Genomic DNA, 22,923 nt, shown 5'->3' with positions numbered 1-22,923 from the left:
TTTGCCCTGGAAATGCTTTGCTGTCCTTTGGGCTTTCCTTTAGCGTTTCCTCTTGTTCACCTGTTGAAGTGGTGTGATGCTTTACCTCCCAGGTCAGTTCCCTGCTGGTGCTGTGTCCTCTGGCAAAGGCAGGGTTGAAAGGTTCAGCCGGCAAGTGCAGCAATAAGCGGGAAACATATGCTTCCCATGCAACTCCCGCTGGGTAGCTGAGCTAAAAATACCAGCGTGTGTGTGTGTGTTGTTTAATGGGGATATGCAGTTGAAATTCACAGATGGATTGGGGACACCTCTGGGAGGCTGGGGAGTATCCGAATAATGTTTTCCCCTACCCCAGTGCCGACAATGTCATAAATCAAATAAACCTATGTCTGTGGGGAATCCTGTCATACATTCCAGCCTCAGGAAGTTTAGACTTCAAATTAGACGAAGGTTTCTAACCATCAGAGGAGTGAACTTCTGGAACAGCCTTCCAAGGGAAGCACTGGGGGGCAAAAGACATATCTGGCTTCAAGACTAAGCTTGATAAGTTTATGGAGGGGATGATAGGATGGGATAGCCTAATTCTGGCAATTAATTGATCTTCAACTCTTAGCAGTAGATATGCCCAATGGCCTGTGATGGGATGTTAGATGGGGTGGGATCTGAGTTACTGCAGAGAATTCTTTCCTGGGTGTCTTGCTGGTGAGTCTTGCCCACGTGCTCAGGGTTTAGCTGATCACCATATTTGGGGTCGGGAAGGAATTTTCCTCCAGGGTAGATTGGCAGAGGCCCTGGGGGGGGGGGGGGGGGTTGCCTTCCTCTGCAGCGTGTACAATCACATAGTGAGAGCCATTCCCTGCCCTGAAGCTTTCACAGCCTTTACAGGTAAAGGGCAGCCACGGGCAGGAAGAGTCACAGGAGAAATGATGTTCCAACCTGGAAAATCCCCAGGCTAGCAGATCTAGCCCTTCCTCCACATGCCCAGGGTCTAATCTGCTGATATGGGTGGATCTGCCTATTTCTCTTTGGCAGCTGTGCCAGTACAAAGAGATCTCTGCCTTCCTGGCCCCAGCCCTTGGCTGAGCTACATAAGCGTGAAGATTAGGGGTTGTATTCTCTGAAACCAGACCGTTGTCACTCTGCATAATAATCCATCCTAACTCTGAATGGATCAGCAACAAGGAGACTGGGTGGCAGGTTTGTACCCCTACCAACTGTCAAAAGGGACGCTCAGAAGCGCTGTCACTTTAGGTCCCAAATTCAATCAAAAAGAAAGAAAAGCTAGCACGAGTAAAAAAGGTTCTCCTAATTGGAAACCCAAACCAGGGCTTTATATGGGGAGGTTTAAACACCTCCCAATAGTGGCAACCCCAAGCATTACAAAATCCTGAGTCAGTAGTCAGAACTCATGAGATTGGCTTTTAAAATCACAAGGTTTTAAACAATAATAAACTTGGGTCTTGTGTTTTCCAGCTGTTTCTCCACGACCACAGGGGCTAGCTACGCTGTTATATTTAGCCCTGTAGTGTGAGCAGGAGTCAATTAACCTGGACTAGTGTAGTTATGTCATAATACATGCTCTAGGAACCAAACCACTGCAGCCTCCTGGGGTCATCTCAAAGGGATCCCATCGCTGGGACGAGGGAGACAACAAACCGGTGCCCCTTGCCTTTACCCAGCGTTATCCAATATCACTTAGCAGCCCTTCTGAGACCTGACGACTGGAACAATCCTGGAAGAGGAGGAGACTGTGTCAGAGATGTACAAGCAACACTGCCACCTTCTGTCTTATGTACCTCTGGTCTTATGTTATTAATCAAACTATACGTAGTGCTAATGCACCACGTGGTGCCTAGACATCATGCAGAGCTGATCCGTGCCTGCCAAGAGTCGGGGGACAGAGTGAAGGCAGCTGGCTTCAGCAGTTGTAGTGAGCATGCTCAGTACAAGCCAAGCAGCAAATCTGGAGGGGGCACATGACCCTGCATGCTCCTTCCTACCCCTCTCCCCCTCCCCCAATGCATCACCTCTGGCATCATGGACAAAATTAAGGTTGCAGGAACAGTTATATATGTCTGTAAGCAATCTCTTCTCTTTCTGAAACTTCCTTCTTTATGGGATTGCGCCTTGGAGATGTTTTTCCATGAAACCATTGTGTTACTGGGAAAAGGCCAAGCTGAAGCGATGGGCCAGACAGTGGCAAGCCTTGGCTTGTTCTGTCCTTCCATAACTGTGGCCGCCAAGACCTTCATCCATGGGACCGTCAGCTGGTGTCCCTTCAACAGCAGCTGTTGTGGTGAGTCATGGAGAAACAGGTGACCTCTGAGATCTGCAAAACCCACGAAGGGCTGAGCCAAGGGACTTCTGACCAAGAATCAGAGAAGTGGAGAGCATGGAGCAGTGCTGAGAAGTGGCCTTGACTGCCAATAAGCAACGTTCTTGGTACTTAAACAAGATGACGTAGACCTCCCCCACTACTTTTTAGTTCAGACCCAAGCAGTCCATGGAGCTGTATAAAAGGGAAACATGCTCTGTCATCAGCTCAGATCTTGGGGTGCCAGGGGCCTGACACCCCCCTCACCCTCCTCACACAAGCTCAGCATCTAAGGGAGAATTTATGTTTCTCCTGAGATAAAATATCATCCCTGGAATTTAAGTCCACCCCACCCCGCCCCATCTGTCTGAGCTGTTTCCAAACTGTCTTCAGAGGATGAGCAAATCTGGCCATGTGAAAATATCAGTTAGCAAATCATAGATATTGGACTGAAAAGGAGCCCATTGGCCAGCCACCCCTTCCATCTGCCGGGACCTTATGACTCCCACATCCTGGGGGCCAATTTAAACTCCCTGAAACCACTCTTCCTACCCCACCCTCCCTCAAGGGAATCAGCTGGGGCTGAGGGGTTTTGCACCAAACGTAGGGAAGAGCAGGATGTGGCCCGTTCTACGCTGCAGGTTCAATCTGAGTTTGGGGAGATGGGGGTGGATCTTTTTCTGATCTGAACCAGGTGCCCATCCTTGCCTGCTCAGAACATCTAACACCTTCCCTCTGAGGCTATCAAAGCCCTTCACAGTGGAGCTGTGCAGAGATGGATGTTCTGTTTCATGGAGGATTTGGAGATTCTGGCTTCATTCAGAATCCGTGTGAGAATGGGAAATTTCAGAATTCTCCACGAAGGAGAATTCTGAGAGAATCAGACTGATCAGAATGCTGTTTTTTTGTTTGCTTTTTTTTCACCTTTTCAAATGAAATCCCGGCAAAATCCACCTGATTTTGTGAAACATCGGTGTCGATGGAGCCACATATTCCAGTGACATATGGTTCCATGTAGATATCCCTCATCAGCTCCACTTCAGACACCCAGGGCCCAACTATATCCTGACTTGTGCCCCTTGATTTCAGGAGGGGGAGTCCATGGAGAGAAAATCAGGGCAGAATTTCTTTGATTTATGCACACAGCAGGCCTGTGTGTCTAGGGCAAGACTTGCGGCTCCCCCATGTGGTACCATTGTCTGGCGCAGGCTGTGTTAAACAGTCCAGAGCCTGGGAGAATCACAAGTTGTATCTGTATCCAGCAGCCTCCAAAAAGAATCCCCTTTATTCATTGTAGTAGGGAGGCTCTTTCCTTGGAGGTTGCAATCTGTAAGCATGGCTGAACCCTACTGCCTTGCAGATTCTGCAGAGCCAAGATCCATGAATGCAGGGTGCTAGTTACCTGTGCCCTATTGCACTGTTCAGAGCACCTTCCTAGGACCATTTCACCCTGGCTATGTTTGTGCTTGCATAGAGGAATGGATCTAACATGCAGGCTCTTAATTGGAGAACTGGGTGTGAGACCAGCATGAAACCTGTAACATTCAGCAGCGGGCTGCCAGCTGGCAGGGATTCTATACACTCACCGCTCTCCTAGCATGATCCACTATTCTAGGGACTTGTGGCAGGATCCGTTCAGGAGGTTCCAAGTCCCACATTCCTGCCCGTGCCTTACCAAGCACGCTGCCCCAGCCTCATTAAGCCCCGCAAGCCGCGTCAGTACTATTTTGGAGGACAAAACTGGATGGAAACAGCTGAACGTCTGCTTTGGGAATGAAAGCCTATGGCATCCAGCCCTTTGGCTAAGAGCCATGAGAGCATCTAATGTATCTTATTCTGCACTGGTTACAGTCGTTAGCCATTTCTCATGGGCGATGTTTTAAAGGGCTTGACAGAGCAGTGGGTTAGAGCTAGGGATGGGGAACTTCAGAGTTTAGCACTTCAGTGTGGAGAAGTCCCCAAAGCCTAGATGAGTTATTCCCAAACTAGAGAGACAGGCCAAATTCAGCCCCCACTTTCAGTATCAAAGGTGGAGGGGAATGATCCAAACAGTCCCCGTTGTTTCGGTTCCAGGTCACATCTGGGCTGCAGCTTAGGAATGCTGTTCTGAAGCGTATGGACTCACAGGACCACCAAAGATCTCTGAGGGATGGAGAACCCATCACCTGTTCCACCCCTCCTATGATGCATTTCCCCCCATGTGACTTCCCAGTGCACCATGCCACCCAGTTAGAGGAAAGATGTACTCTAGCCAGGGAGCCTGACCTATAGGAGAAAATGGGGGCCTGAACTACAACTCCCAAGAGACAATGTGCCTCAATAGGAAAATGCAGGTTAATGTTGAACTGAACCAAAATATTTTGGTTCAAGTCAAACCAACCTGAAGCAAAATATTTTTTTTGTTTTTTTCCAATGAAAAAAATCAGAAACTTCAGCAAAATCAAAATTTTCCTGGTGAAAATTTCAGTTCTGTGGAAATTGCGTTTTCTGTCGGGAAAATCGACGAGACAGAAAATTCCTGCCCAGCTCATGTGGCAATGAGTTCCAGAGGTTAATTAAGTGCTGAGGGGAGAAAGTGTTTGCTTTTATCAGTTTTAAATTTTGTTGCCGTTTGGTTTCATTGATTATCCCTGTGCACTTGCATTGTGAGAAAGGGATGTAGACACTGTGATCTCAGCATTGTTCCATGCACTCTGATAGAACAACCTCTTCCAGGGAGACACGGTGCCAAATCCGACATTAATTTACCCACAGCAACACCAGTGAAGGACTGTGTGAATCCGAGATATGTGCAGAACAGTTTCGCTGAAGTTTGGAAAGCTGGCGGTTGGAGCGTTGCCACATTTTATTGCCAATTCAATTTTGGCCCTAGTGCGTATTTAGCGATAGGACTATGTTGCTATTTCTTTGTCTGCACATCACACATTCAAATTCCTAAGGACCGTGCTGGATGCCGAGATAGATGTGTGCTTTGTGCTGAATTCAGGGGAGATGCCCAGATGCTGTGTTTTCATGGAGACTCGACTTTCTTCCTTGTTTCGGTCTTCTTTTGAGGGTCGTTCCAGCTGCAAGCATCAGTGTGTGCTTTGTTGTATTGAAACTTATCTGGCCAACCCATGCTAACCCAGAATGACTTCCTGTCTCCCTTTGGTAACAAGCCCACATATGGACTTATGGACACTAATGAGTCTGCTACTGCTTGTGGGAAGGCCATGTCTGCACCAGCGAACCGATGCAGCTGTGCCACGGTGAGATCACTCGTGTGGCCACTCTGTGCCGACGGGATGGGGGAGAAGCTCCCCCACACACAAGCGCTTATGCCAGTGAAACGAATGTCGCTCAGGGAGGTGGTTTTTTTCACACCCCTGAGCGACGTAAGTTTTGCCGACATAAGTGGCAGTGTAGACATGGCCTCAAGGAGCTGGTCCTTTAGCTCAGACAGTTGCGGCTGCTCCTTCTAGTGAGTCGCAGGTCCAGACCCTGCCGGTGACCCATTGGGGTGACATTTTGCCTTTTCGGTGCAAAAATGCAGTGGAAAATTTTTGCGATCCAGTTTTAAATATGTTGCCTTTCCGGCACATTTTTGAGCATACTGGTTGCACAGTAAGAAAATGTGCGAAATGTCACGGGGTTTTTTGCTACTGCATTTAACAAACACGATAATTTTTGGCTGGGGGAAAACAATTGCAGTGGGAGATTTTGCACAGCCTGCATACAGTCAGTGCTGCTGCTCATTGCAGCGGTGCAGGGAAGCTCCTGGCCCAGACTCAGTGGGCTCTGCCTCTTTTCTGTTCTATTTTCTCCCCCTTCACATGGCACCAGCCGAGCTCTCGATGACTATCTCTGGGCAGCTTGAAAAGCTGCAGATCTTGACATTTAATGAAGCTTCTCCCAGTAGCTCATTTGGAATGCCGAGCCGGCTGTTGATTCCACAGGGCCACCGGAGCTGTTTGTCAGGTGCCCTTGACAGCCCCTGAAAGAGTTAGCACACCCTGGGGGGGGGGAGGGGAGAAGGGAAACACATTTCGATTACGAAATCAATGAACGAGAAGTATTTACCAGCCAGAACCTTGTTGCTCTTTGTACTAATGAAGCTGTCCCCTCGCCGAGATGGTTTCAGTGCCGGTTACCCAGAGAAGCTGCCGCCTCAAGGAGTGTGAAGAGCATCTTTGTAAGTTCAGGAGGATGGCAGGTGGTAACAGCCGAGCGATGCTGGAACAAATCAGAGCCACAGGGGTCAGCCATGTTCTGTCATTTCCCAGTCGGGTGCATTAATTCTCTTTTCATCAAGTTCCTTTGGAAGAGGAAGGAAGCAGCAGGGTCTAGTGGATACAGCAGGAGGCTGGGCAGCTCTGGAAACAGGTTTCAGAGTAGCAGCCATGTTAGTCTGTATCTGCAAAAAGAAAAGGAGGACTTGTGGCACCTTAAAGACTAACCAGTTTATTTGACCATAAGCTTTTGTGAGCTACAGCTCATTTCATTGGATACATGCAGTGGAAAATACAGCGGAGAGATTTTATATACACAGAGAACATGAAACAATGGGTGTTACCATACACACTGTAATGAGAGTGATCAGGTAAGGTGAGCTATTACCAGCAGGAGAGAGAAAAAAACCCTTTTGTCATGATAATCAAGGTGGGCCATTTCCAGCAGTTGACAAGAACGTGTAAGGAACAGTGGGGCGGGGGGTGGGGGGGGGTAATAAACATGGGGAAATAGTTTTACTTTGTGTAATGACATATCCACTCCCAGTCTTTATTCAAGCCTAAGTTAATGTTGTCCAGTTTGCAAATTAATTCCAATTCACAGTCTCTCGTTGGAGTCTGTTTGTGAAGTTTTTTGTTGAAGAATTGCAACTTTTAGGTCTGTAATTGAGTGACCAGAGAGATTGAAGTGTTCTCTGACTGGTTTTTGAATGTTCTAATTCTTGACGTCTGATTTGTGTCCATTTATTCTATTATGTAGAGACTGTCCAGTTTGGCCTATGTACATGGCAGAGGGGCATTGCTGGCACATGGTGGCATATATTACATTGGTAGATGTGCAGGTGAACGAGCCTCTGACAGTGTGGCTGATGTGATTAAGCCCTATGATGGTGTCCCCTGAATAGATATGTGGGCATAATTGGCAACGGGCTTTGTTGCAAGAATAGGTTCCTGGGTTAGTGGTTGTGTTGTGTGGTGTGTGGTTGCTGGTGAGTATTTGCTTCAGGTGGGGGGCTGTCTGTAAGCAAGGACTGGCCTGTCTCCCAAGATCTGTGAGAGTGATGGGTCGTCCTTCAGGATAGGTTGTAGATCCTTGATGATGCGTTGGAGAGGTTTGAGTTGGGGGCTGAAGGTGATGGCTAGTGGCGTTCTGTTATTTTCTTTGCTGGGCCTGTCCTGTAGTAGGTGACTTCTGGGTACTCTTCTGGCTCTGTCAATCTGTTTCTTCACTTCAGCAGGTGGGTATTGTAGGTGTAAGAATGCTTGATAGAGATCTTGTAGGTGTTTGTCTTTGTCTGAGTGGTTGGAGCAAATGCGGTTGTATCGTAGAGCTTGGCTGTAGACAATGGATCGTGTGGTGTGGTCTGGATGAAAGCTGGAGGCATGTAGGTAGGAATAGCGGTCAGTAGGTTTCTGGTATAGGGTGGTGTTTATGTGACCATGGCTTATTAGCACCATAGTGTCCAGGAAATGGATCTCTTGTGTGGACTGGACCAGGCTAAGGTTGATGGTGGGATGGAAATTGTTGAAATCATGGTGGAATTCCTCAAGGGCTTCTTTTCCATGGGTCCAGGTGATGTCATCAATACAGCGCAAGTAGAGCAGGGGCGTTAGGGGACGAGAGCTGAGGAAGCGTTGTTCTAAGTCAGCCATAAAAATGTTGGCATACTGTGGGGCCATGCGGGTACCCACAGCAGTGCCGCTGATTTGAAGGTATACATTGTCCCCAAATGTGAAATAGTTATGGGTGAGGACAAAGTCACAAAGTTCAGCCACCAGGTTTGCCATGACATTATCGGGGATAGTGTTCCTGACAGCTTGTAGTCCATCTTTGTGTGGAATGTTGGTGTAGAGGGCTTCTACATCCATAGTGGCCAGGATGGTGTTTTCAGGAAGATCACCAATGGATTGTAGTTTCCTCAGGAAGTCAGTGGTGTCTCGAAGGTAGCTGGGAGTGCTGGTAGCATAGGGCCTGAGGAGGGAGTCTACATAGCCAGACAATCCTGCTGTCAAGGTGCCAATGCCTGAGAGGATGGGGCGTCCAGGATTTCCAGCCACACTATCAGAAGCTCATTCACCTGCACATCTACCAATGTGATATATGCCATCATGTGCCAGCAATGCCCCTCTGCCATGTACATTGGTCAAACTGGACAGTCTCTACATAATAGAATAAATGGACACAAATCAGACATCAAGAATTAGAACATTCAAAAATCAGTCGGAGAACACTTCAATCTCTCTGGACACTTGATTACAGACCTAAAAGTTGCAATTCTTAAATGAAAAAACTTCAAAAACAGACTCCAAGGAGAGACTGCTGAATTGGAATTAATTTGCAAACTGGACACCATTAATTTAGGCTTGAATAAAGACTGGGAGTGGATGTGTCATTACACAAAGTAAAACTATTTCCCCATGGTTATTTCCCCCCCGCCCCCCACTGTTCCTCACATGTTCTTGTCAACTGCTGGAAATGGCCCACCTTGATTATCACGACAAAAGGGTTTTTTTCTCTCTCCTGCTGGCCTTACCTGATCACTCTCACTACAGTGTGTATGGTAACACCCATTGTTTCATGTTCTCTATGTATATAAAATCTCCCCACTGTATTTTCCACTGCATGCATCCAATGAAGTGAGCTGTAGCTCACGAAAGCTTATGCTCAAATAAATTGGTTAGTCTCTAAGGTGCCACAAGTCCTCCTTTTCTTTTTGCGAATACAGACTAACACGGCTGTTACTCTGAAACCTGTCACTTTTACTAAGTTCTGTTTCCTTAGACACTGTAGAAACTGCCAGCAGCTGTTTGTGTCCTTGCGCCGAAATCCTCAAGTCTGCCACTCCAGCAAACTGTGCAAAGAAACTCTGTCTCTCTGCTCCTCTCAAGGTGACCCAACTCCTGATGGCTCTCTGCCTCCAACACACAGCCTGCAAACCAATACCCTAGCCCCTGAGTTTGCAATCGGGGAAATCCCTCAGCCCCTACAGTTAGATGCCCTGTGGCCTATTGCCTCTCTGTTTGCAGCGGTCTTCACTACGTAAATGGGCTTAATTGCTTCTTCCATTGAGCCTGAAGAGAGTGTTTGGCATACCCATTGGTTTTAATGAAATCTATGATTGTCTCTGGAGCAAAGACCCCCCCCTTGATTGCACCTGTTAGCACCACTCAGAATAAGCAGGGCCCATGATGCAGGACAGTGGTGGATAGCAGGGGAATTTGATGGGGGATCGGGAAGGTGGATGTGGGTGGGTTTTAGCAGCTTTGCCCCCTTCTTCCATTCCTTTGGGAGTATAGTGAGGCCAGCAGGGAAATCTGAATCAGGTTTAAAACTAGGCTTGGAAGGATTCGATTTTTATTGGTAAATGTCCATTTCATCTCTCTCTCACACACACTCACACACGCATGCACGCGATGACAAAATATTTACATTGATAATAATGGAAATTTACAGGTAGGCAAAGTAAGAAGAATGCTGCTTGTGAACTTATGAGTGTCAAAATCCAGTGATTTAGCCTCTTGAACGAGGCTTGTTACGAATGGGCTAGTGAATGAACAGTACAAACAGGCTGATTTGTGGATTTAAGGACTTTTACTTGGTATATTTTTGACATGTGATATTGACAAGCTGTGGTTTAACAGTTTAGAAAGCTTTCATTTTTTCCGTCTCAATGCCTACTGCCGTTAAATAGTGACCTGCCCCTCCCATGATTTCCTGTGACTATGAACATTTGACTAGAGAGAGAGAAATGTATAAAACTCATAACTTCCCACAACTGTGAACATTTAATTTTTTTAAAGATTTTTTTATCAATGATTTTAAAAAAGCTATATTATCTGACAAAATTATAAATAATACAACCCAGATTCTGCCAAGCCTATTAATAAACAACCACGCTGGGGGAGAATGACTTCTGTGAACCTGGCTGGGAGTTTGGGATGATTGCCAGCTTTCTGGGCCAAGGCAGAACATGCTTGTTCCAGCTGGTATCTAATGTGCTTTCTCCCGTTCCCTTAAAGCTTGTCACTTCCCTGCATTCCCAGCTGGCGTGATTCAAAGACGGGGCAGAGTACATCATCCTCATGACTGACTGCTGCTTTATGGCACACAGATACCCGGGGATGGGCCTGTTAGAGACAGCATTTGAAGAACGCATGAAACAAATCTAAATTAGCATCCAACCACCTTTTCAACCCAAGTTAAACATGAACCCTTTGCTGGTACCTCTTTTCTCCCGGAGGTGGGTTCCTAGCACAACAAAGGCCCTGCTCAGCGTCTTTCACTCTGAAGGATCCCAAAACACCTCAACGGTTTAAAAACCAAAACCCGCTGGTATATGAAGGGGACACCGAGATCATTCCATGGGCTGCAGAAGTGAAGACAGTTCTGGGGTGAGGGTTGGCAGGGGAAGCACAGCAACTGTTTAACACAGCAGAGCACCCACCTGTACCAGTTTAAGACCGGAAGTGAGGACTGAAATGTGCCACATATAAGTGAAATGAATTTAAGGAGCAGAGCTGGACCAGGCTCATAGTGATTGCTGTGATCGCTGCTCATTATGCCAATCATAATTGTCTCACGCTACCTCGTGCACCCCTGTCTGCCTGTGTCCACCTATGGTCACTTGTAGGCTTTATATAGTATTTACCTTGTAAGCTCTTTGGGCCAGGGCCTGTCTTTTTTGTTTGGTGTGTGTCCAGTGCCTAGCACCATGGAGCCCTGATCCCTGAAAGAGGCCTCCAGACACTACCACAAATATTTATGATACTTTCCTAGCAGACCATGAGGATTATCATGGAATCTTTAACAACCACAGGTGCACAGGACCTTGGTTTCACATCTCTCCTAAAAGGTTGCCCCTCCGCAGCGGGTTGTTAATCTCCTGCAACCACGATGAGTTACCAAGGATCATTACCCAAATGTCTGGAATTATGAATTCTGCATATTGCCAAGGCCTGAAGGCAAAAGACAGAACTGGTCGCTGGCTGCTTGGTGGCTCAGCAGCAGAGTAATTGCTGCACTTGGCAGAAGAACCCAGCTCTGGACTTTCCTACGTGTAAGAGGTAATACATTTTGCTTTTTCCAGAGTGCACACTGGGCTCACTAATAAAATCTTCTGCACATTTAGCTCTTATGGTGATCCTAGCAAAAGAAGACCCTCTCGCAAGAGTCTGTTCTCTCTAACCCAGTGGCTTGGGACGGGGTGGGGAACAATGACCAAATAAAACATGACTATCTTGAAGAGCTACTGTAAGCTGGTGGCAAGCTAGTGTCTGAGGCCTCAAGTGGTTTGTGAGCAATGGGCAATCACAGAGGGAAATGATCTATTGCATGGGCGTTCAGTCTTGGGGGTGGGAGGTGATCTGGGGTTGTGAACAGGTTTCAGGGGGCTGTGACTAGCTTCCATTTCTTTCATGACTAGATTGGGAAGAAGGGGGTGGGATCTTGAAACGTATGGGTGGGTCCTGAAACTCTTTTCTATTGTAACATGGAGTGAGGGTGTGGAAAGATTGGGAGCCCACTGATCTAGTGGACCCTCCAGTCTCTCTCTGGGGCAATTTTGTGCTGTGCCCTACTGGACTGTTCTCTAGTGATCTCTCCAGGCTAGTTGTAATCATAGAAATGTAGGGCTGGAAGGGACGTTGATAGGTCATATTCCCCTGCATTGAAGCAGGACTAAATATTATCTAGACCATCCATGTCAGATGTTTGTCTAACCTGCTGTTACAAACTTCCCATGATGGAGATTCCACAACCTCCCTAGGCAATTTATTCCAGTGCTTAACGACCCTGACAGTTAGGAAGTTTTTCCTAATGTCCAACCTAAACCTCCTTTGCTGCAATTTAAGCCCATTGCTTCTTGTCCTATCCTCAGTGGCTAAGGAGAACAATTTATCACTCTCGTGTTTATAACCACCTTTTACATACTTGAAGTCTGTTGTTTGTCCCCCTCAGACTTCTCTTCTCCAGTCTAACCAAACCCAAGTTTTTTTCAATCTTCCTTGTAGACCAGGTTTGCTAGAACTTTCATCCTTTTTGTTGCTCTTTTCTGGACTTTCTTCAGTTTGTCCACATCTTTCCTCAAGTGTGGTGCCCAAAACTGGACACAACATTCCAGCAGAGGCCTTATCGGTGCTGTGTAGAGTGGAAGAATTACTTCTTGTGCTGGCTTACAGCACTCTTTCTAAGACATCCCAAAAAGACATTTGCTTTTTTTTTTGCAACAGCATTGCATTGTTGACTCATATTTAGTTTGTGATCCACTGTAAGCCCCAGATCCTTTTTTGCGGTACTCCTTCCTAGGCAGTCATTTGTCATTTTTGTATTTGTGCAATTGATTGTTCCTTCCTAAGTGGAGTACTTTGCATTTATCCTTCTTGAATTTCATCCTATTTACTTCAGACCATTTCTCCAGTTTGTCCAGATCATTTTGAATTCTAAACCTATCCTCCAAAGCATTTGCAACCCCTCCCAGCTTGGTATCGTCCACAAACTTTATAAATGTATTCTCTGTGCCACAATCCAAATCATATATGAAGATATTGAATAGAACCAGACCCAGGTCAGATTCCTGTGGGACCCCACTCAATATGGCCTTCCCACTAGATTGTGAGCCACTGATAACTACTCTCTGAATATGCTTTTCCAACCAGTTGTGCATCCACCTTATAGTAGGTTCATCTTGGCTATATTTCTCTAGTTTGTTTGAGATCATGTGAAACAGTATCAAAAGCCTTACTAAAGTCAAGATATACCACGTCTACCACTTCCCCCCCATCCACAAGGCTTGTTACCTTGTCAAAGAAAGCGATTAGGTTGGTTTGTCATGATTTGTTCTTGACAAATCCACATTGACTGTTACTTGTCACCTTATGTTCTTCTAGGTACTTACAGACGATTGTTTGACTATTTGCTCCAATGTCTTTCTGCATACCGATATTAAGCTGACGGGTCTATAATTCCCTGGGTTGTCCTTGTTCTCCTTTTTATAGGTAGGTATTCTATTTGCCCTTTTCCAATCCTCTGAGTCTTTCCAGTCCTCCATGAGTTCTCAAAGATAATCACTAATGGCTCAGGCCTGATCTACACTAGAAAATTAGGTCGGTTTCACTATGTCAGTCAGGGGTGTGAAAAATCCACAGCCATGAGCAGCATAGTTAAGCTGACCCAAGTCCCCATGTAGACAATGCTAGGTCGATTAAAGTTTCCCAGATGACACTAAACTGGGAGGAGAGGTAGATACACTGGAGGGTAGGGATAGGATACAGAGGGACCTAGACAAATTGGAGGATTGGGCCAAAAGAAATCTGATGAGGTTCAACAAGGACAAGTGCAGAGTCCTGCACTTAGGACGGAAGAATCCAATGCACCGCTACAGACTAGGGACCGAATGGCTCGGCAGCAGTTCTGCAGAAAAGGACCTAGGGGTGACAGTGGACGAGAAGCTGGATATGAGTCAACAGTGTGCCCTTGTTGCCAAGAAGGCCAATGGCATTTTGGGATGTATAAGTAGGGGCATAGCGAGCAGATCGAGGGACGTGATCGTTCCCCTCTATTCGACACTGGTGAGGCCTCATCTGGAGTACTGTGTCCAGTTTTGGGCCTACTACAAGACCACATTACAAGAAGGATGTGGAAAAATAGGAGAGAGTCCAGCGGAGGGCAGCAAAAATGATTAGGGGTCTAGAGCACATGACATATGAGGAGAGGCTGAGGGAACTGGGGATGTTTAATCTATGGAAGAGAAGAATGAGTGGGGATCTGATAGCTGCTTTCAACTATCTGAAAGGGGGTTCCAAAGAGGATGGCTCTAGACTGTTCTCAGTGGTAGCAGATGACAGAACAAGGAGTAATGGTCTCAAGTTGCAGAGGGGGAGATTTAGGTCCGATATTAGGAAAAACTTTTTCACTAGGAGGGTGGTGAAACACTGGAATGCGTTACCTAGGGAGGTGGTGGAATCTCCTTCCTTAGAAGTTTTTAAGGTCAGGCTTGACAAAGCCCTGGCTGGGATGATTTAATTGGGGATCGGTCCTGCTTTGAGCAGGGGGTTGGACTAGATGACCTCCTGAAGTCCCTTCCAACCCTGATATTCTATGATATTCTATGAAAGAATTCTTCACTCAACCTAGCTACTACCTTCAGTGTAGACAGCAACTCCCCTCAGCATAATAGCTGTCTACACTGAAGCATTTTAAGTGTAGACAAGCCCTCAGAGATCTCTTCAGACAGCTCCTTGAGTATTCTAGGATATATTTCATCAGGCCCTGGTGACTTGAGGACATTTAACTTGTCTAAGTAATTTTTAACTTGTTCTTTTCCTATTTTAGACTCAGATACTATCCTATTTACACTGCAGTTCATTATGTTAATCATCCAATCATGACCAACTTTTCTGGTGAAAACTGAAACAAAAAGTGTTTAATACTTTGGCCGTTGCTGCATTTTCTGCTATTGTCTTTCCCTCCTCATGGAGTATTGGGCCTACCTTGTCCTTGGTCTTCCTCTTGCTTCTAATGTATTTGTAGAATGTTTTCTTGTTATCCTTTATGTCCCTCGCTAGTTTAATCTCGTTTTGTGCCTTGACCTTTCTAATTTTGTCCCTACATGCTTGTGGTTCTTTTTTTTACATATAAATTTGTCCTTTGTAACTTCTCCTAGTTTCTACTTTTTGCTGACTTTTTTGAGTTTTAGGTCATTGAAGATCTTCTGGTTAAGCCAGGGTCGTCTCTTGCCCTACACATTGGGATAGTTGCTGTTGTGCTCTTAATTAAAACTGCAAACTTTCTTTAAAAAACCTGCAAACTCTCCTGAACTTTTTTCCTGTAGATTTGCTCCCCTGCCAATTCCCGGAGTTTGCTAAAGTTGGCCTTCTTGAAGTCCATTGTCTTTATTCTGCTCTTTTGCCTCCTATCATTCCTTGGAATCATGAACTCTGTCATTTCCTGATCACAGTTTCACCCAAGCTGCCTTCCACCTTCAAATTCTGAACCAGTTCCTCCCAATCTGTCAGCATCAAATCTAGAACAGCCTGTCCTCCAGTTGCTTTCTCTGCCTTGTGCAATAAAAAGTTGTCTCCAGTTTATTCAAAAAACTTCTTGGATAATCTGTGCCCTGCTGTATTATTTTCCCAGCAGATGTCTGGGTAGCTGAAGTCCTCCACCACCACCACCAAGTCCTGTGCTTTGGATTATTTTGTTAATTGTTTGAAAAAAACCTCATTCACCTCTCCGTCCTGGTTTGGTGGTCTGCAGCAGACCCCTACCATGACAGCACCCTTGGTTTTTTATCCTTTTTATCCTTACCCAGAGACATTCAATAGGTCTGCCTCCCACTTCTCTCTCAACCTCAGTGCAAGTGTAAACATCTTTGATATACAAGGCAACACCTCTTCCCTTTTTTCCCCTGCCTGTCCTGCTTGAACAAGCTGTATCCTTCCATACCAATATTCCAGTCATGTTCCACCAAGTTTCTGTGATGCCTATTGTGTCATAGTTGTGATTATTCACTAGTATTTCTCGTTCCTCCTGTCTATTCCCCATACTTCTTGCCTTAGTATACAGACATTAGATTAACCCTCTATATTCCCTCTTGTCTCACCTTTGTCCCTGCTGTGATTGCCCATGACCTCCCCCCACTCACCCCCGATCCCAACCCTTCACCCAGGTCTCCATTTTTTAGACTTACCCAAGTGATGGTGTTTCCCCCATTTTGCTCAGAAGACACTGCCCCAGTCTAGCAGAGCTCCTTCCTATCAGGAAGGTCTTCCTGGTGCAGCCCACATTTACCTTCCCTTGACTCTGTTCTCCTGCCCCATGTCTTCACCTTGGTTCAGGTGCCTTCTCCTTCAATGTTCACTGAACTGCACAGAACATTGATAAAGGGCCAGATTCTGCTATGCAGGCCCTCACACACTTTTCAGAATACCATCCTTCATTGAAAACCAATGGGACTACTTGAGAGGTAAGGTCCTATTCAGTGTGTGAGTAAGGGGATTGGACCTAGGTCCAAAGGAAACACAAGCTGGAGATGAACTGGAGCTGCCAAGTATGGACTTCCCAAAGCTCCAGGGGTGGGGGTTGGATCTGAGGGACCCAGGAGGGGAATCTGCTTGTCTAGTGCAGGCAATAGAGACATAGATGAAGAAGGCCATAAGGACTGGAGTGTGTCCTAGATTAAGGCCAGAAGGGACCACTATGCCCATTTAGTTGGACTCCCTGCACAACACAGGCCAAAAACCCCATACACTAACTTCTGCATCAGCCCTGTAACTTCTGGTTGAGCAACACTGTCTCTTGTTGAAAAGATATCCAGTCCTGATTTAAAGACTACAGGTGATGGAGGATCCATCACATCCCTTGGTACATTGTTCCAATGGATAATTACACTCACTGTTAAGTGTGCACCTTATTTATGGTTGGAGTTTGTCTATCAGGTTACCATGTCTATGTGCAAATCCAGTTCTCTGATTAGTGAGAAGGGCCCAGATCCACAAAAGGTCCTAATTCCCATTCAGATCAGTGGGAGTTGGGAGGCTCCTTGGTGGATCTGGGGCAAGGTGCGATTGCTCTTTTGGCTGAGTGGCTAAAATTTGGGAAGTGGGGTTATAGATTGTAACAAACTCATGGCAGTCTAGGAACCTGTTGATTATCAAGTCCACTTCATGGTGACAGCAGGGACAGAACTCATTCCATCCTGCTTCCCAACCTGAAGTAAAGGAAAATCTCCATTACTTAGCAGTACAGGGCCAAGCAAGACACAGTTCTGATTCCATCCAGTAGAGGGCAGTGGTTTGCACACACGCTAACCAACTCATTGACAATGTATTTGGAAATCAACAAGCCACAAGCCAGCACAATACAATGGTGATTTAAGGGAATATTTTCACTTCTAATGAAAGAAAGGGGAATTTGTAACCAAGGAGGTGTGGTAATAAAAGATTATTATAATAATAACCCATAGACTGCAGCAAATTAAAACTGTTCTCCAGAATTAGAAGCTGTCAGTAATTATAGCTTAGCTCAGCAATGATGCTATTTAAATGTAATGTGTTTAAAGTGCAGTTGATAGAAATAACTCGATTGTGCAATTACAGGGCCCAGAGGGGCTGTTCTGTCTATCTAGGTATCTAGACCACGCTCAGCACGGTGGTATCTGTGGGTCTTTCTTAGGGAATTGGCATGGCATAATTATTAATCGTGTTCATTTGCTTAGCATTGACAGTATGCTTGGGCATTGTACGCAACACCAGAACAAAAGAATAGAGACAGTCCATGCCCCAAAATGATTTTGCTCTAGAAGACACAGAGAAGAGGATTTATCTTTTTTACCATGCTTCATATAATTATTACTGTAGGTTTCCGTCTCATGAACATTGCAGTGGCTCTGGATGGAGAGGCAGTGTGGTCCAGTGGTTAAAGTGCTAGCCTGGGTTCTGAGGGAACTGGGTTCAATTCTGTGCTGTTATGGATTCTCTTGGGTGTCAATGGGAGTTAGGCACCTAAATACCTTTTTAAAATCTGTGCCTCTGTTCTCCACCTGTAAAATGGGGGTAATGGAACTGCCCTGGGTGTTGGGGGGGATATAGACATTAAAGATTATGTTTGGATCAGGTGCTATGATAACGGGGGCTGCCACAGGGTGACCGGCCCCTTTAAGGGGAGATGGGGCCAGCCACAACTAGGCCATAATTAATTTGCAGCTTCCCAGCCCGAAAGCATGGGGCTAAGGCAGGTCAGGTGACAGGTTAATGGGCACCAGGATCTTATAAAAGGAGTGAGAGTGAGGGGGCTGGCTTCTGAGCCAGGGTCTGTAGGAGGCTGGGTACCTCAGGGGCCCAGTGCTCTATACTGAATGAAGGAATGGAGCTCAGAAGGGGCTGAGAATGGGGTACTCCTGTAGGACCAGCCTGGGGGCCAAGAGCTTTATCCCAGAGCCAGAAAGACTCACAGGTAGTCCCGAAAGGAGCTGGGAACAGGTCCTAGAGAGCGGGCTGAAGAAAAGCTGCTGAAGGGTAGAAGGACCTTTTTGTTTGTAGGGACTTTTTGAGCTGGACTCTTGCCCCAGAAGGCGTTCTGTTTGTTTGCACAGACTGGGGTGTGGAGAGCGGAGGAGACCCACCTCAGGGAAGGAAACTGAGGCAGGCAGTTCTGGCAGCACCTTGCCTGGCCAGCAGGGGGTGCGGCTGTGTCAGGGGGCTATGTAAATACCTCCGATAACTCTGGTATTGTGACATGAAGGGGTGTTGGGTGCACGTGGCATTGAAGCACACCCGCAGCTGGTTGGGGGACCTTTGTGGGTAGCCTCCTCTTCTGCCAAGAAACAGAGGCCTTCCGTTTCCAGGGCCGCCTGCAGCACCTTCCACACGTGCTGAATTATTCTTTTCCCAGTCTGACATCGTTCAAATCTGTGTGGTTCATCCCCTTTAGCTGGAGAGGAGCCTGAATGCAACCCACAGCTCAGAACCCCCCTGGGAACAGCAGGATCTCACCTGCCCTGGGAGAGCCTGGATCCTCTTGGAGCTGGACTTCCCAGGGCTCCCCTAAAGGCAGGTGCAGTGTGAATGTAACCCATCCTAACACAGTAGGCTGCATCCCACTCAAGTGGCACATCCACTTGAGGATAACAGCCAAGCTCTCTTGTATAAGGTCGCCCCGCAGTATGGCATCGGGGGAGCTGCTGGTCATTCCTTTAACTCAGAAGTAAAGGTCTGGGCTACAGGGCCAAAGGTCCCAGGCTGAAATCTTTTAACCGTGCAGAGGAGCCAGATGGGGATTCGTTACACAAAGCAGTGCGAAGGCCCTGTACAAGATAGTGCAGTCCCAGGCTCTGTTCAATTACATACACTTCCCTGCTGGGCATGAGGGAAAACTATCCAGAGGAGCCCAGCCGGCCGTCCTGCTCCATCCCCTTGCAGTCTACCCCTCCAGGTGCCATGATCTCCCCAGAGAGGTGCTCTGCGTGGGCAGAGAGAAGAGGGAGCAGGCCATAGAGCTGGGGCTCCTTCCACAGGGGCAGGATCCCCCATCCCTCCCTTCTAACCTGTCCCCTAACCATCTCCCACTGTGGCTGGTGGAAAGACTCCCGTTCACTTCTGTTTCCACGGGAGCTGGATTGGGCCCAGATGGAGGAAAACCAGGAGTGTGGTCAAGGCCAGGGCTGCGGGCCAGGAAATATGGCTTCTGTTCCTGGCTCTGACACTGAGTGACTGTGTGACCTTGGGCAAGTCATCTCTCTCTTTCCTCTTCAGTTTCCCCAGCTAGAAGAAGTGAGATAATAAATAACCCAGCCCTCGCTCCTGAGGGCGCTGGGCATTTTCACTTCTTCCTGGCCAGAGGGTGCTCTTTGGATGGAGGACACTAATATAATTCAGCTTGTAACCTTCCCGTGCACTTTCCATTTTTAAACTGATACCGAGACAAATGCAGTCAGAACAACGGTCTGCCCATGCTGCCGCCTCCTTCTGCCCAGGTCAGAGCATGTCCCCTCCTTCTTTGGATTTTCCTGATTGTTTTACTTTGCTCTATTGCACGGTGGGGGACTAAAACCATTTCACTCTCTGCACATTAGCTATGCCTTTCCACAGAAAATGTCATCAGCTGGCAGACCCCTCCGTTATGATCCGGGGAGCTGCTGCTGTCACAGTGAACTATTCCAGTGGGAGATCCCAGCAGTTGGAGTCCTGATAAAAGAAGCTCTTCAAGGCTCTGGCAGGTGTGTTCAGACAGGGCCTCTGAAGCAAACTTTTGGGTGGGAAGGAGGAGGATTAAAGTCTCCTATTTCTACGTGTGTATTTCCTAGCTCACTGGCAGCGCTACCTGTCCTGCAAGCTCTGGATCCCTGGGTAGCCACGAACGCTTCATCGGTTTGGGTTTTGTCACAGGCGCTGTATGGCAGAACCAAAACTCCGCGAGCTGATTCTTCCTCCTGGCAGGAGCTCTGCGGGAGGCACAGTTCAGCTTCTTGCCTCCTCGTGTCTGACATGACTTGTCGGGCTGAATCGGGCCCATGAGGTGGACGTGCCTGTCACAGGGAACAAGGGAACAGAAAGTTTCACATCTCCAAGATTCAGCATTAGTGCTGCAGGGGCCTCCGTTATTCCATTCGGCTGCCAGTACCAACTTTCACTTAGGGCGGGAACTGAGCTCCACCCTTCAGGACGGCGCCGAGTTCGGATAAGAGCTCTTCTGACGCTCAAGGATTCTAGGGCCTGGGGGAGCGGCTAGTTCACTGAACCCTGTTTCCCTTCATAGAGTGGGGGGCCATGGAAGGAATTCAGCTGAAAGCAGCTTGACTTAATGCCAAGAATACAGGTTTCACACCCTATGTGAAGTAAAAACTCTTATGCTCCTCCGGTTGGAGTACTAGCACCAGGGTATATCCCCACTGATGTCAAGGGGACCAGGATTAGGTGCTTGGAATGTTCAAAAGAATTTAAGGTGCTGGAGCAGGGGTGGGCAAACTTTTTGGCCCATGGGCCACATCGGGGTTGCGAAACTGTATGGAGGGCTGGGTAGGGAAGGCTGTGCCTCCCCAAACAGCTTGGCCTCCACCCCCTATCTGCCCCCTCCCACTTCCTGCCCCCAGACTGCCCCCCTCAGAACCCCTGACCCCCCAACCCCCCCACTGCTCCTTGTCCCCTGACCACCCCCTCCTGGGATCCCCCGCCCCAACCGCCCCCACCCCCAGGACCTCACCCCCTATCCAACCCACACTGTTCCCAGTCCCCTGACCGCCCCCCCGACCCAGAACCTCCACCCCATTCAACCGCTCCCTGTCCCCTGACTTCCCCCCGGGACCTCCTGCCCCTTATCCAACCCTTCCCCCCCAACCCCCTTACCATGCCACTCAGAGCAGCAGGAGCTCGCAGCCCCGCCACCTGGCTGAAGCCAGCCATGCCGCCGCGCTGCCCAGCAGGAGCAGCGGGCCAGAGCGCTAGCGGTGTGGCGAGCTGAGGCTGGGCGCAAGGGCGGTCAGCAAGGGAGGGGCCAGGGGCTAGCCTCCCCGGCCGGGAGCTCAAGGGCCATGCAGGATGGTTCCGCAGGCCGGATGTGGCCCGGGGGCCGTAGTTTGCCCACCTCTGTGCTAGAGGCCCAAATGGCCTTGCAGTTCTCACACTCTTTTCCACCACTACTAAAGTTTCTCCAGGCCTGGACCCTCAGTGCCACCGCAGTGTCTTCACTGGACTGGTACGGGTGTAAAGGATTGCAACGTAGTGGGTCTGCCGATGCTGTGCAAGGCAGACTAAAATCCAGTAGCTGTGTTAGCTCGGCAGGAGCCTAAAGCTGTACGGTCGTGTTTTGACCCTCTCATAAACACATCTGACTCCTGGATAGGCACAGGGAGTAGATCTGCTGAGTAAGAAAGGACTGTTTTAATACCGTCACTCTTCCAAGTACAACCACACTTCAAGCATTGCTTTTTTTCACACACCACACGGTTGCCCTGTGGAACTCATTGCCACATGATGGCATTGAGCCAATAATGTATTAACACATCACTGGGCTTTTTATATGTATAATTAGTAGCTGAAAGCCCAGGCTGTCACACAGGTGTAATTTGTAAAATTGTGTGTTTTTAAAAAAAAAAAAAAAAAAAAAGCTGAAAATGATCGAGACCTTAAAAATTGGACAATAACAGGCTGTGAATCTCATTGATGGCTGAACCTGGTGATATTCTGAACAAAAATTGCTGTCGGCCATGCTTGTATCTGTTTCCCTCGCTTCACACTGACTCAGTCTGCAGAGTGGTGCTTGGGGTTATTGCGGGTGCTGGTTGTGTTGTCGAATGTGGGTGGGCTGTGCTGGGAGGGTTGTGTGGATTGCTGTGGGTGGCAAATGAAGGGTGTGTGCTGCAATACAGGGCTATGCTTGTCTCAAGTTATTGTGTGTCCTGGTTGTGTTGTTGGGTGGGCAGTTGTGTTGCTTTGTATCTTGGCGGGCTGTGCTGAGAGATTTGTGTGGGTGGCAGTTGGGCCAAATAATCCATCATTTGTGCAGTCTAAAACTATAACAGGGTTCAAAAAAGAACTAGATAAGTTCATGGACGATAGGTCCATCAATGGCTATTAGCCAGGAGGAGCAGGGACGCAACCCCATGCTCCTGGAATCCCTAGCCTCTGACTACCAGAAGCTGGGACACGAGGACAGGGGATGGATCACTCGATGACTGCCTTTTCTGTTTACTCCCTCTGAAGCACCTGGCATTGGCCACTGTTGGAAGACTGGATACTGGGCTAGATAGACCATTGGGCTGACCCAGTCTGGCTGTTCTTATGTCTCCCTCATACAATAAATAAATTGTTGCATGCAATTGGTTGACTTACCTCTGCTATCAAAATGATCTTAGGCTCTTGGTATGTCACAGATACATGCCTAAGTACAGCTGTACACTGAATGGGTGTAATTCACAAACTCAAAATTGC

Source organism: Natator depressus, chromosome 4 (assembly GCF_965152275.1).
Source record: "Natator depressus isolate rNatDep1 chromosome 4, rNatDep2.hap1, whole genome shotgun sequence".
In the NCBI taxonomy this organism is placed as follows: Eukaryota; Metazoa; Chordata; order Testudines; family Cheloniidae; genus Natator; species Natator depressus.
This window is presented reverse-complemented; position numbering follows the sequence as displayed.